This window comes from Peromyscus leucopus, chromosome 8b (assembly GCF_004664715.2).
Source record: "Peromyscus leucopus breed LL Stock chromosome 8b, UCI_PerLeu_2.1, whole genome shotgun sequence".
In the NCBI taxonomy this organism is placed as follows: Eukaryota; Metazoa; Chordata; class Mammalia; order Rodentia; family Cricetidae; genus Peromyscus; species Peromyscus leucopus.
In genome coordinates this window covers 73,014,622-73,028,730 of record NC_051086.1, presented here as the reverse complement: position 1 = coordinate 73,028,730, position 14,109 = coordinate 73,014,622, and the positions used below count along the sequence as shown (strand labels likewise).

Genomic DNA, 14,109 nt, shown 5'->3' with positions numbered 1-14,109 from the left:
TCCAATCTTAAGTCTTTAGTAGATACAACAATAACAACAACAACAATAATAGCTTTAGATTCTAGATTTCAGACACATAAGCCCTCAGGACTCTTTTTTTTTTTATCATTCTGTCATTTAATATTTAATTGGATACCATCTTGCTTTACTAGCAAAACAACATACCATCATCTAGATTTATTGGGAGATGTCCTCTATTCTTATGTACATGGAAAAAGAATCTAAAGGAAGTTAAGAACTGATCTGATGTCTCTGGAAACCAGCAAGGGGGGGGACCTTTTACACTGGCACCAATTGCTCCCTTCATGATGTCATGTTTTCTTTAAGGAGAGGGATCTGATTTGCTAGTTTCCTACCTGTCTTTTTGTCCCCCTCAGTTGGTGAAATGAGAAAATAAACTCTTCCCAATGTCTTCCAACAATAAAGCCTTCTTTTATGCAAACCCATCTATAATTCTAAAATGACTTCTCTCCTAATATTAGATAATTAATGGACAGATTATTTGCTTTAGGAGTAAACTTTTTCTCACCAGTGATCACAGTGAACCTTACTAATGCATAGTACTTGTATTTGGAATGTTCTATGTGGTCACTTCCTGCAGATTGTGCTTCAGTAGTTTTCCTGGGCCATGAAGTTTTAGCTCAGATTTTTTGATACAGGAGATACTAAAATAAACTTTCTCCTCTTCATTTTACCATTCCAGGCAGCACCCAGCCACAGACCCTCCACCCCACATGTTAAAGTATGTCTTTGTGTATGCCACTACAATTCTTAGATAACTAAGTAATTAGTATCCAGTGTCTGAAATGTCTTTGGAAAAGCAATACTGGCAGTCAGCTTATATTACTTTTCATTTCAAAGCAATATAAGAAATAAAAAATGACAAGAACATTTATAAACAGACAAGGACAGTGAATATCTTTTTGCTTGGTTTCATGGAGGCTCTCACAGAGTCATGGTTGGCCTGGAACTCACACTCTTCCTGCCTCTACTTCAGAAATTCTGGGGACTTGCAGGTATGTGCTAAGGATGATGATCGTTTTGATATGAAAATTTGCCATTCAAATTCTTTGAAGTAATCTATTGAAAAGTAGTCATAAAAGATACCTGAAATCTCAACTTCTGCCTTCATGCATCAATAGGCCTTTAGATTGCTGTTTACAATGGAGGTACTCTGTCTCTTAAAATGAAAGGCCAGAGCAGCATGGTCCGCTGCAGCCTCTGCCTGGACTCTACCTCTCACCTCATTTCCTACCAGAGCTCAATGGCCGGTGTGCCAAGGCTTAACTTCACATGGAGTCCTCCATTGCTTTTCCAAAACAGAGGAGGCCATATGTTTGTCCTGGGACTGGAGATGGTCCATGCAGAAGACGTCTAGGAGTGACCATCAGCTCAGCCACAGGCTGATGAGGTAGTCAGTTCTTCAGGTACCCAGTAGACTCATCTTGGTGAGGTAACAAGACTAAAAATATGTACAGGAAGGAACTCCGGGTCTACACAGGATTTCGGCACTACCTGGGCACAGTGTTGATAGGGAATGAGTTGGCAGACTACCCAATGATCCTACGTCACAAGTTCTATAGTAGATAGAAGCCTAGGACCATTGTCACACACACTTCAAGTGAGGTCAGAGACCCATCTCTAGTAGTTCTCTGGGAAGTCCCTGGAACAGTTTGAGGATTGACTTCATGACCTATAGGGGTAAGAAAGCCAAAGTTGAATGAGTGTTAAATGTATCTAGCCATCCTCCCTGCACCAGTTGTCTAGTTAGGGTTTCTATTGCTGTGGTGAAACACCATGACCAAAAGCACCTTGCTGAGGAAAGGGTTTATTTGACTCAACTTCCACCTCACAGTCCATTATCATAGGGAATCAAGGCAGGAACCCAAACAGAGCAGGAACCTGAAGGCAGAGGCTTATGCAGAGGCCATGGAGGAGTGCTGCTTGCTCTCCCATCACTCACTCAGCCTGCTTTCTTACAGCACCCAGGACAACCAGACCAAGGAAGGCACCACCCACAATGGGCTGGGTCCTCCCATGTCAATCACTAATTGAGAAAATGCACCACAGACTTAACAACAGGCCAATCTTCGGAGGCATTTTCTCAATTGAGAATCTCTCTTCCCAAATGACTCTCTAGCCTGTGTCAAGTTGACATTTAAGGTATCATACCAACCATCAAACTAAAACATGAATCAGTCATGCCATTTTTCATTCACAAATTTCCTAGCGCACCCCATGAAATGAACACCAGCCCCTCAGTATGGCAGCCAATCATCCAACCTTCCCCCACATCTTGCTTTTCTCTTTTACACGACATCCCTCTGATAGCTGATCATGTTCAACTCTTTCAACTAAAAGTGACCCTGCCTAGAATGCCCTTCTATGAGCTTAAATTTCCACTTTTCCTGCCCTGATCCCACCCCACTCCCAATTTTGTCAGTCTTTGAACTTCAACAACACTTTACCCACATGACTAATACAGGTTGCATCTCATTCTCATGCAGTTGTCTGTCTTGATCTTCTATCAGGAGCTACGAGTCCTTCAAGGGCAAAAGATAACCACTTCTTTTGTGTTAACGTCACATGGGGAGCCCTAGACAATTTGTAATGAAAAATGACATGACTGATTCATGTTTTAGTTTGATGGCTGGTATGATACCTTAAATGTCAACTTGACACAGGTTAGAGAGTCATTTGGGAAGAGAGATTCTCAACTGAGAAAATGCCTCCAAAGACTGGCCTGTCATTAAGCCTTCAAGTGATGAAGGCCTGTCTTGGTCTTCAGGTACTTAGAAAGGCATAGCTTTACCTATAGAGACATGAATGTCTCCAAACTGGAAAGCATCATTGAAATGTGGTACACCCCCTCAGTGTCCATAGGGATTTGGTTTTCCTCCAATCTGGATACTCAAGTTCATTCCATAAAATAGCCAAGTACTTACATGTAACCTAAGCCCACCCTTTGGTAAACTTTAAATCATTTCGAGATTACTTACAACACTCTCTTAGTTATGGTTTCTATTACTGCGAAGAGACACCATGACCATGGCAAATCTTATAAAGGAAAACATTTAATTGGGGCTGGCTTATAGGTTCCGAGGTTTAGTCCATTAATTTAGGTCAACTCAATTGTGGCAGGAAGTATGGCAGCACATAGGCAGACGTGGTGCTGGAGAAGGAGCCAAGAGTTCTTTCTATATCTAGATCAGCAGGCAGCAGGAAGAGAGAGAGAGACATTAGGCCTAACTTGAGCATTTTGAAACTCCAAAGCCCACTCCCAGGGACACACTTCTTCCAACAAGGCCACATCTATTCCAACAAGGTCACACCTCCTAATACCACTCCCAAATGACCAAGCATCCAAATAGATAAGCCTATGTGGGTCATTTCTATTCAAGCCTCCACAAACAATACAACAGAACAAAACATCTGTATAGATCATTGTTTTGCTACATTGTCTAGAAAATAATGACACAAAAGTTTGTCTATATTCAGGTCAACTCATTTGTTTTAACATTTATTTGTATTACTTTTAAGCCCATGTGTATGTATGTGTGCATGTGAATGCAGATGCCCACAGAGGCCAGTGGTGTGATCTGGAGCTGGAGTTATAAACTCCCCCAATATAATGCTGGAAACCAAACTCATCCTCTGCAAGAGGTTTAACTACTAAGCCACCTCTCCGGCCCACCCAACCCTCCTTTAATTAACATTTTTGATCTCAGGTGGAATCCACTGATGTGGAACCCATGGATGCAGATAGCTAACTGTAACTGCCATTATTAAAAGTGGAAAACCTGGACTAGGAAGATAGTTTAGTCTGTAAAGCACCTGTCTTGCAGGCACAAGGACCTGAGTTTGATCCCCAGAATCCATGAGAAAAGCCAAGTGCAGTGGTGTACATTTATAATCTCAGCGGTGGAGAAGGTTGAGATGGGGGAGGATGCCTGGGGTTCTCTGACTAGTTACCCTAGCCTATTTGGCAAGTGAGAAACCTTGTATCAAAAAATAAGCTAGCCAGGCGGTGGTGGTGCATGCCTTTAATCCCAGCACTCGGGAGGCAGAGACCGGAGAATCTCTGTGAGTTCAAGGCCAGCCTGGGCTACAGAGTGAGTTCCAGGAAAGGTGCAAAGCTACACAGAGAAACCCTGTCTTGAAAAAACAAACAAAAAGCTAGATGGCTTCTAATTGAAGATGCCCACGTGTGTCCTCTGGCCTCCACACACACACACCTGAACACGCACACAGTGGAAAATAGTGAGAGTACCAGAGCTTTTCACTTGATGGAACCAGTATCACCCCTAGTAAATCTGGCTGATGCAGGTTTTTCAGGTTCCGGCAAAGAAGTGGGTGGGTATATCAAGGGTTGAGCTGCTAGGGAAACCAGTCGTAAGACCAACTCCCTTCATTGTGAGATGGCTCCATAGAACTATCCCTTCAGACCTCAAAATCAAAACGTTCAAACCTCTAGGCAACCACTTTCCTCCCCTTTTGAGGATGTACTGAAGCTTCATTATTCTCTGAGGGAAAGAGGCACGGCATCTCAATCCCAGGCCCTCCCATTCCTTCCCACAGTGGGCATGGACAGTGTGCTTGAGCCAATGAAGTCAAGAACGTCACCTCTAAAGGCAGAACTAATATGTCAGGGTTGTTGTGAAGTCTGAAGAGAAAACAATGGAAGGCGGGGCACTGCTGACCAAATGTATTGTAACCCTGCAGGACGCACCTCTGGTCAGGAGAGGTAGGCAGGCCCAGGCCCACCTTCCTTGGTCACATCTTCCCCTGTTTTCTCACTTGGAATCTCTGCTGGGGAGCTGTGGTCGACACGTCCATCTGCCTGGACGCGGGTGTGTTTTGCCCTCAGGCAGGTTTGCTCCGATCCCTAGTAAGGATCCAGTTTCTTCCCTGCAAAGAGAGAAGTTCTAGAGGTGGGAGGAACCACGAAAGCAGCACCCCCCCGCCCCCCGTGGTGACAAAGTGTTTCTTTGATCTCTTGCCACTATGTGAGTGTTGATTTGAAAGTTATTTATGGATGAAAGCCTCCCCCCCCCAAAAAAAAACCCTGCTGTCAGAAGGGATTTCAGCTCACCTCATATCCAACCAGCTCTGAGGTCTTGAATGTGTAAAACTGAGATGGTGACGGCTACATAAATGTTAAATAGGCAATAAGATGCCAATATTTTTATTGCTGTTTGCCACTGGACTCTGGGCAGAAGGGAGACCAGTTACATACACCTGGAGAGAGCGCCTAGTTTTCGATATGTCTGTATTTGATTTGGAAACTTCTGAGTACACAGTGTTGCTAATAGTTCTTGGTTTTAAGGAGTGTGGGGGCGGGGGGTGCTGAACTTCAGCATTCGCCATGCCTATGAGAGGCTGGGATGCCAAACATTTGGGTTTACGTAAAAATTCCACTCCCAGATGCCTGAAAAGAGAGCAACAGCTGATGTGGGGGGAAGAGGAAGTGGGGCAGCTTGCTCCTCCCCCCTCACCAAGGTGAAACTCTCACACCTCCTGTATGCCTCCCAATCTGTACAGACCGAGCTCTCTGAAGTTTCCCCCTCCACAAACTACAACGGTGGGCTTCCTAAAAAGCAAATTGTATCCAGTGGCCCAGTTTTTCAGTCCCTCGAAGAAGCCTTTCGATAGCATTGGCCCGTCTTAGCATAGCGCAGACCCTGCCCCCAGCAGGCCCATCTCATCCCTGATGGAAATCGCTCTCCCTTCTCATCCCACCCCTATTGCCTATAATCGCCACTCATTGGTCCTGTGCCTGTGTACACACTGCAGCTCTGCCTGGAGCACCCTTCCCCACTCTCCTCCCTCAACAGACCTACACCCCTCCTGGTTCTGCCAGGAGCCAGCTCCACCCTCCTGGATCTCTCCCCGACTTCGCCCCCAGCTTTTGAGATTGACCCCACTCTGAGGCCACCCCTTTCATAGCGATCTGTTTGGATTTTTTCACACTCACTTGTTAGCCTCCCCCAGTGGATGATAGTCTTGAGAGTGAAAGTCAGGATTTTCATATTTTCATCCCAGCATTTTGCAATGCCTGGCCTCTAGTGGGGTCTCAGTTAAAGACCTATAAATTAATCAGTTGGTCATCGTTAGACTTAAAGATGAATTTGACTTTCTCTCAGATGTGCCAACAATTAGCTTGGTGTTATATACAGAATTCAATAAATTCAGTTATCTATATTTATGTACACCTAGTATGGGTGCTCCTTCCAGGAAGTCCACAGGATTCTCTCTCCACCCTCCATGGATCAAGCACCTTCCTCCCAAGATGCAATTATTGCCAGTGACTTCCCTGTCCTACCTTGGCTGTCTTAGAACAAACAATAAGAGACAAAAGATTTCCTAAGAACTGAGGAGGACTTTTCCCCACCACCTTAACAATGGTGACCTCTCTTGAAGATTTACAAAATAGTGATTTTGTTCTTCCTTTTCAACTGTGACTGACAGACTCCTTTCTTAAATGCATTTCGCTTCTTTTAGATCTCTTTCTTGGGCACCTACTACATTGTAGTCATGGTCGAAGAAAAAGGGCGTGTATGGGCCAGTCTACATATAAAGCATACATGCTTGAAAATGCTCGACATTATACAGTTTAGGTCTAAACCTCCGGTTCCAGTGAACTTGGTGGGTGCTGAAGTTTTAAAGGCACTACATATAAGCAGAAATGCAGAAGCCAAAGGCAACAAATATGAGAGAGATAATGCTAGGAAAGTAACCTGGTTCTTTCCAACGCCCCTGCTAAGGGACACGGCATACCTCTTGATGTTTCACCCTTCAAGGGATCTGGAGAAAACACAGACCTATTGCTTTCAACACGAAGTTTTCTTTGATGCCCTAAAGCCTATGTGAGACTCCCCAAAAAAGGAGTTCCTATGTGGACATGTTGCTGTGTGCCTCAACATTACCCAGGCTGAACCTTCTCACAGAAGTGCAGGCTGAGCCTGGGAATAGAAAATAAGGTTCTTTGTCTCCCTAGGAAGCCGTGGAACACATTTTCTTGCCTTGATGGGAAAATCTAAAGATTGAATTTTTTTCAGGATCAATAAGGTACCTTGTCGAGTAATTTACAGTAGAATGTGAAAACAAACACAGAAAGAAAAGGCCCCAAACAGCACATTCCCCTCCGTGAGACAGAGAAGAGACCTCCACTGGGCTGCTCCTGAGGTGGTCCTTTTCTCCTTCTTATTTACTTACTAATTTCTGTTCTCTCTTAAAATCCTTCAGATCCTGAGTCACCACTTGGGAATTCGTTTGTTCCCATGTCTGTCTTCCTATCACATACTTAAGCTTGCATGTCTCCAGCCAGGGAAGAGAGAAACAGGTGGAACAAAAAAGAAGCATTGTTGGGAAATGGGCGTGCTCAAGGAGGCTGCTAGAGGGTGGTGGAGAGGAGGGCCAGTGGCTGCATGGTCTGAAGCAGACTCAGGTTACAGGCCAGCAGTTTCTCCAAGTCTTCAGTGACTGTTATGTTACATAGCTGCTCACTCGCTCCTTCCTTCTCTCTCTCTCTCTCTCTCTCTCTCTCTCTCTCTCTCTCTCTCTCTCTCTCTCTCTCTCTCTCTCATCAGTGCTTATCTTGGCTCCCATTCCCGCATGTACCTGTCATGAGAATACAGAATATACTCTCGCAAGACTCAGGGTCCCCTGTTCTGTTTGGTGACTCCTACCCCCAACCATCGTTCCCTCTTGAGATCATCACAAGGAAAACACAGTATTGAAGACAGCCCTTTGGGCCACAGGAAAGGGGACAGAGGGGCCTTCCAGGAGTCCCTGCTTGGGCTGACAGAGCAGAAGTCCAGTACTGCAAGCTGTTTGATGGGACTTCCTTAAGCACAGAAGACCTCAAATGGCTGGTGAACCCTGTCAGTTTCTCCCTGTGTGGACTCAGGGAGTTAGGGCAGAGCACTTTAAATCAGAACTAACCCTCTTTTAATGAACTACATGGATTCAAGCTGATTATTTCAAAGTTTTGAGTCTCAGATAGCTCTTCTGTAAAATGAGGGAAATGGTGTTTACCACAAAGTATTTTCATGAGAATTGAGTGAAGAATTTATTAGGAAAACACAATGCCCCAATAAATATTAACACAAGGTCTCTCAGCATCCTCCGGTGAATGCTTTGTGTTACTTTCCCATGAACCATTACACATTTTTAATTCAAGACTTTCTTCTTGCTTTTCATTTTCGTGGCATGAATCATTATTGGTTCTTTGAAAACAACTGGAGCACTTTTCTTAAGACCATCAACCCAGCCTCTGCTGCTGATTCCTACACACCGTCAAGAAACATCGGGCCCAACGCACACTGCCTATAAAGATACCCTTCATTCGGGCACTGGGCATCCCAGGGGCCAGTCTTCGGGGACTCCGCTAGTATCTCATTAAAATGAGCAAGCAGTGGAGAACAGACAGAGATCAAGTGGATAGCACGAGGACTATAGCTAATATGGTGCCATATATTGAAAATTTGCTGAAAGTAAATTTTAAGTGTTATTTTCATAAGAATAAGGGTAACTATGTGACATGGTCAATATATTAATTAGACTGGCCCTAAAAATTATCTCACTATGAGTATTTAATAAATGACCACATCATCTTAAATATATACAATTTTAAAATGAATAAATCCAGCAGCAGCAGCAGATAAAAAGATCAAACATTAATTTCACAAATGTGTATTTGCATTTGCTAGCTTCTAGGGACCACAGAAGTGGGCAAGGTGATCAGAGTCTCTGTCACAGGAGTAAAGGTAACTGCACAGCTCTACTCTCTCTGCTGCAGAAGAACAGCACTGGACACTCTGAGAGACAGAGAGAGACAGAGACAGAGACAGAGAGAGACAAAGAGAGACCTACAGTTGTCTTTGGAGTCAGAAAGACTTCTGTGCAAAAGAGATGTCTTTAGTGATTCCTGGGGCGGGGAGACTATGCAAGTTAAGAGGCCGGAAGAGGAAAAGGAGGAGAGAAGAGGACAGAGGGGTATTTCCAGCAAAAGGAGCAGTATGTTTGAATTTCCTGAGAGGGGGAGCCTGACGTGTCTGGGGCTCTCGAAACTGGAAAGTGAGAACACACAACCAAGTATGGGGAAGCCAGAGGTGGGGAAACCCGATCTTCTGAAGCATGCAGAGGGGCTGAGACCTTCCCCAAGGCTCAGCAAGAAAGGGCACTTGAAGTGGAGCAGGAAGACCTGACTTCAGAGTCCTGCCACTTGGACTAAGTTAGTCAGATCCCTTAGACTGACTTAGTCTGTCTGGCAGGATTCGAAGAATAAATGATAAAATGGTCTATAAAATATTAGCAGATAAAGTTTTGGGTTTCCTTCCCTGGGGAGAGGAGAAATGCAAGGAGCCATGTGAAGTACCCAGTAAAAAGGCCTTTATTATGTAGTTTACGGGGATCAAAATGAGATGAGAACGACCCAGATGACCTGAGCCCCGATTCCCTAACTTCTAAGAGAAGTAGGGCGGATGCCAAAGTCGGTGTGGCATGGGTCCTTCCCTCAATGAATGGGAATCTTTGAAGGAAATGTGGTAAGGAAAAGAAAACAACAACAACATGGGGAAAAGAAAGCAAAACCACCTGTCTCTGAAAAAACTCCATCACCTGGCCCTGACAGGGAAGCTGACGCGTTCTCACGATGGCCCCTCAGCTGGTGGTTTTAATGTCTTGAGCACACAATAAGATTCAAAAAACTGTGAATTGGCCATATATCTTAGACCTTGTATGTGGTCTCAGTAATGTTTGCCCTGGGGCCAACTAGGTACTATCCCTACACACACACACACACACACACACACACACACACACACACACATCCCCACTTCTTCTAAAGTCCCAATGACAAAGCAAAGATGGATTCCAAGTTCAACCTGGAGAAACAGGGTTACTTACAGAGTGTGAGTAGGTTACAGGCAGAATGACAGGTGGCCCTAAAGCAGCAGTTTTCAACCTTCGGATCACAACCCCTTCAGGCAGTCAAATGAACCTTTCACAGGGGTCACCTAAGACCTTCCTAATGCTGTGACCCTTTGATGCCACTCCTCATGGCATGGTGACCCCCAACCATACAACTATTTTTGTTGTTACTTCATAACTGTAATGTTGCTACTGTTACGAATTTGAATGTAAATATCTGTGTTTTCCGATGGTCTTAGATGATAGCTTTCCCAAGATAGCATAGCTGTCCCACCACCCATTCCGTCTATCCTCCCTAGCCTATGCACTCGCAGACTCTCACTGAGACTGTGAAGCTCTGTGCAGTAAGAACAGAACTGCATATGCCTGGTTGGGAGGAGTGGCTGAACACTCAGGTGAGGATCCAATGGCGCTTCCTATGCCCTCCTTTTATGAGGGCAGGTCACCAATAACCATCAAGTCCCCTTGGGATGGTCTTACACAGGAAGAGCCAGCTGAAGCCATGAAGATGGGCCTGTCTGGCTTGGAGAATAATCTTGTTCGCCATGTGTACACGAGACGACTGATCATTTGCTCTCTTTCTGTAGTATTTCTCAGAATTGGAAAATACCTTGTTATGGAGTTTTTCCTGAAGTAGCAAGGGCTTCACTCTACTCAAAACAAAACAAAAATCTCAGATTCAGGAGGCTAATCCAGAAGAGGGGCTCTCACCCCAGGAAGAGCTACTCCTCGCCTGGGGAGTCTCCAAGTGCCACTCAGTTCTGAGTCCCTGCTTTTGCTCATTACAGTCTTGAAAAGCAAATGCTTCTTTAATGAACAAAATTTACCCCAAAAGTTTCTCCTCAAAAAAAAATTTTTTAAAGTCTAAAGTCTAAACAAGTGACAATCTAGCTGGACATCTTACAACTCTACACTATGGCAGTGTTCCAAACTCCAACAGTGGAGTTTATCTGGATTAGTGAACTATGAATCTATTTTCAGTTCATCGTGTCCTAAAACTGCCTATTCATGAAACCCAGATAACTGGGGAGTAAAGTATAATAGCCATGTATGATAATGCAATATTCTTATGAATTATAACAAGACATAATACTGATGATGAAGCTTGGATAATGCTGGAGCACTCTCGGGCCACTGGAAGCCCTGGACTGGTATTTCTGGCCATGCAAATGGTCAACATTCAGGTTTGTTTGTCAACCAGTTGTCCAGTCGAGTTCAAAGCCGTCTACCTTGCACACTCTGTCCTGTGCCAGTTTCTGGTCCAGCCCTGAATAAAGCAGTAAGAATTGATGTAGCAAGGATGGACACTCTGCTAGCCCCTGCTCAAGCCTTTTAGGCAGCAAGTCGTTGGTAACTGATTTCCTGATCCTGACTGTGCCACTCAGACCTACTTGTGTGTGGGGGGGAGGGGTATTTTGGTTTTGACCACTACCATCAGAATGTTACCTAATTTATGCCAGAAAACTCTGCACCCATCAGCAGATACCATATCCAACTTGTTAGTGAGTCTTCTGGAGCAATCTCATAGCATTTATCCACTGGTACAACAGTAAATGCTTAACTTGTTCCTTGGGAGGCATGGGGGAATGTGACTGATGCACACATGCATATATACACACAAATAAATCTAGTATGAATTTTACTGCAAGAAAGGACAGCATGTGATTTATAAATACCAATAAAATATGCTATATTCTTTATTGTAAAGTCCTTATGATCCAATAACTTTTCCCAGATACATTTGCTTATTTATTTGAACTCCTGAATCTGTAGCCAAGAGTCATAATTAATATGTAGGTACAATTTTGATGTTAATATTGGCTATTTTTATTCACTTAACTATAGCAAGACAAAAATGAAGCAATGAAGTCCTCTTGGGAACCTGACTTGCTTACCAATAACGTAAGCAATGGCCTTATTAAATCAAATCAGAGATCTAAGATGTTAGAAGAGAATTTTTTTTCAATTCTTTGTGTGATTTACTATGTAACTGCCACAGAAATGTTCACTTAAAAATGTATATTTACTTATTTATGTGTGTATGTGTACACATGCATGCACATACACATGTGCAAATGCATGTCATGATTTGGCGGGGGGGGGGGGGGGGTCAGAGAACAACCTGGCCAGCACTCTCCTTCCATCAAGTGGGTTATGAGAGTCAAACTCAGGTCGTCAAGTTTAGTGACAAGTAGTGACAACAAGTACCTTTACCTGCCGAGCCATCTTACTGGTCCTGAAAATGTTCGCTTTAATCTGCATTATTAATACCTTCCCCATTACTTTCTTAAATCTAGACCTTGGAGCAGTAAACTCCCTCTCCAAAAGACCAGAGAGTAAATAAATTGAGCTTTGTGAGCCACATATGGTCTCTGTCACATATCTTTATGTGTATGTTTTGTTTTTACAATCCTTTAAAAATGAAAAAAAAAAAAAAAAAAAAAAAAAAAAACCTAAAACTATCCTTTGCTTACAAGCCACACAAAATCAGCCTTGGGTCAGATCTGGAATGACAGTTTGCCGATACTTGGTCTAGACAGCTCATGAAACATAAATCACAGCTTGTTTTAAGCTGTGATTTATATCGCCTGCTAATTCTATGGTGTAACTATCCCCTCTGTGGACAAGTCCAAGATCACATGACTTCACGGGACAGGTGCTGAGAAGATGCGGCAGGGCAGCATTACCCAGGGTTCAGACATAGACACAGGAGTGCATGACCTCAAGAGCGAAAGAGTAAACCTTGGAGTGCAGAGTCTGAGCATTTGCTCTTTCTTCGTGTTATTTATTTTGCTTTTCATCGATATCATTTATTTTTTAGTGATAGTTGTGTTGACCAAATGTCTATCATTTTAGTGATTTCAATGAGTTAACTGCAGCCTGGGACGTCACACATCCTGTGCGGCTCCTGAGATCAGCTCCGCCTTCCTCCATCTCCCTATCTTTGGCGCCTAAAAAGTCACACTGTTACGCTGCATGGTCCCAAATGTGACCTGATAAGTAGATTTTGAACTCTATACTTGGTCATTTTCTGGGATCTTCCCAACACTCCATTTAATAGCCTTAAAAAGCCAGTAGATAAATCAACTCAGAAGATGCTTGGGGGGTTGAGGGTTATTGGGTTCCCATTTCCTTGACTGGGGCAAATTCTGTAGACTTTGCCATCCCAGACTGCAGAAACCACTGAAGTAAAATTCAATGAAAGCCACCCCTCCCCTGGCCGAGGGTCAGGACAGCATCTGAGAGAAAAGGTCTCACGTGTCTTCCTGGAGACATGTGACTGGTGGCAGCTGGGTTTCTGAGGGACCGAAGTATTCAAAACGCATTTCATGCTGAGCATGACAAGAAAAGTCGAACTACTGAAGGTAGCAAGAATAGTGAAAACAATATCTCCCATATAGACAGGCAAAAAGATCAAGAAAAAGAATAAAATCACACCAAGTCACAGCGGTATAACTGTTAGGGAATTCAGAAGCCAAAGACAAAGGTGATGTAGCAGACCTTTCAAGGCGCCTTGTAGCGCTTGATCACTACTTTAAAAAATCTGGGCGTTTACCCATCTCTGCTCCCTGGCTATCTCTTGGTGTAGTGCTGCCATAGGACAAGCAAAACCTAAGAGCACAGAGAATATATGCAGGTAAATTAGCTCAGGCTACTTTTGTGGATGGCAGAACCTAACAGTAAATACTGAATAAATAAATAAATAAATAAATAAATAAATAAATAAATAAATAAATAAATAATACAGCCTTATGCTTCCAACTTTACTTTTAATCTTCTAGAGGGAATAGGCGCAAGAAAGCGTCCCTGATATTGGGGTATAGGGGAGAGACTTTTGCCCTTAATTTAAATCATTGTTTTTCTAGGGAAATTTAATTTGGGGAAAAATGTTTTTCTAATTAACTGGATGACCATGTGCTGTGCAAACAATAAAGATTCCTGTTTGAAAGTAACGCATGCCCCTGCTCCTAGGACTACCAAGGGAATTTAAAATGAAAAAAAAAAAATGCAAGCAACTCTGACCTCACATTCTATCAGAGCTGAAAAGACTCCCCAGTGCCACAGTTTTCATGTCAGTTCCCAATTTAAAAGCCACAAGTGTTGAACTTGTTCACACTGTACCCAGACACCTTTTTCTCATCGCTAGAAATGGCTGCGATTGATTGCAATGTGGGT

At 43.5% G+C, this 14,109-nt stretch overlaps 1 protein-coding gene across 1 annotated transcript in view; it reads left to right on the top strand.

The window, feature by feature from the left end:
• Nucleotides 1-14,109, top strand: part of Ankfn1 (ankyrin repeat and fibronectin type III domain containing 1) — a 153,234-nt gene that overhangs the window by 60,939 nt on the left and 78,186 nt on the right. The gene's annotated exons all lie outside the window — the stretch shown is intronic.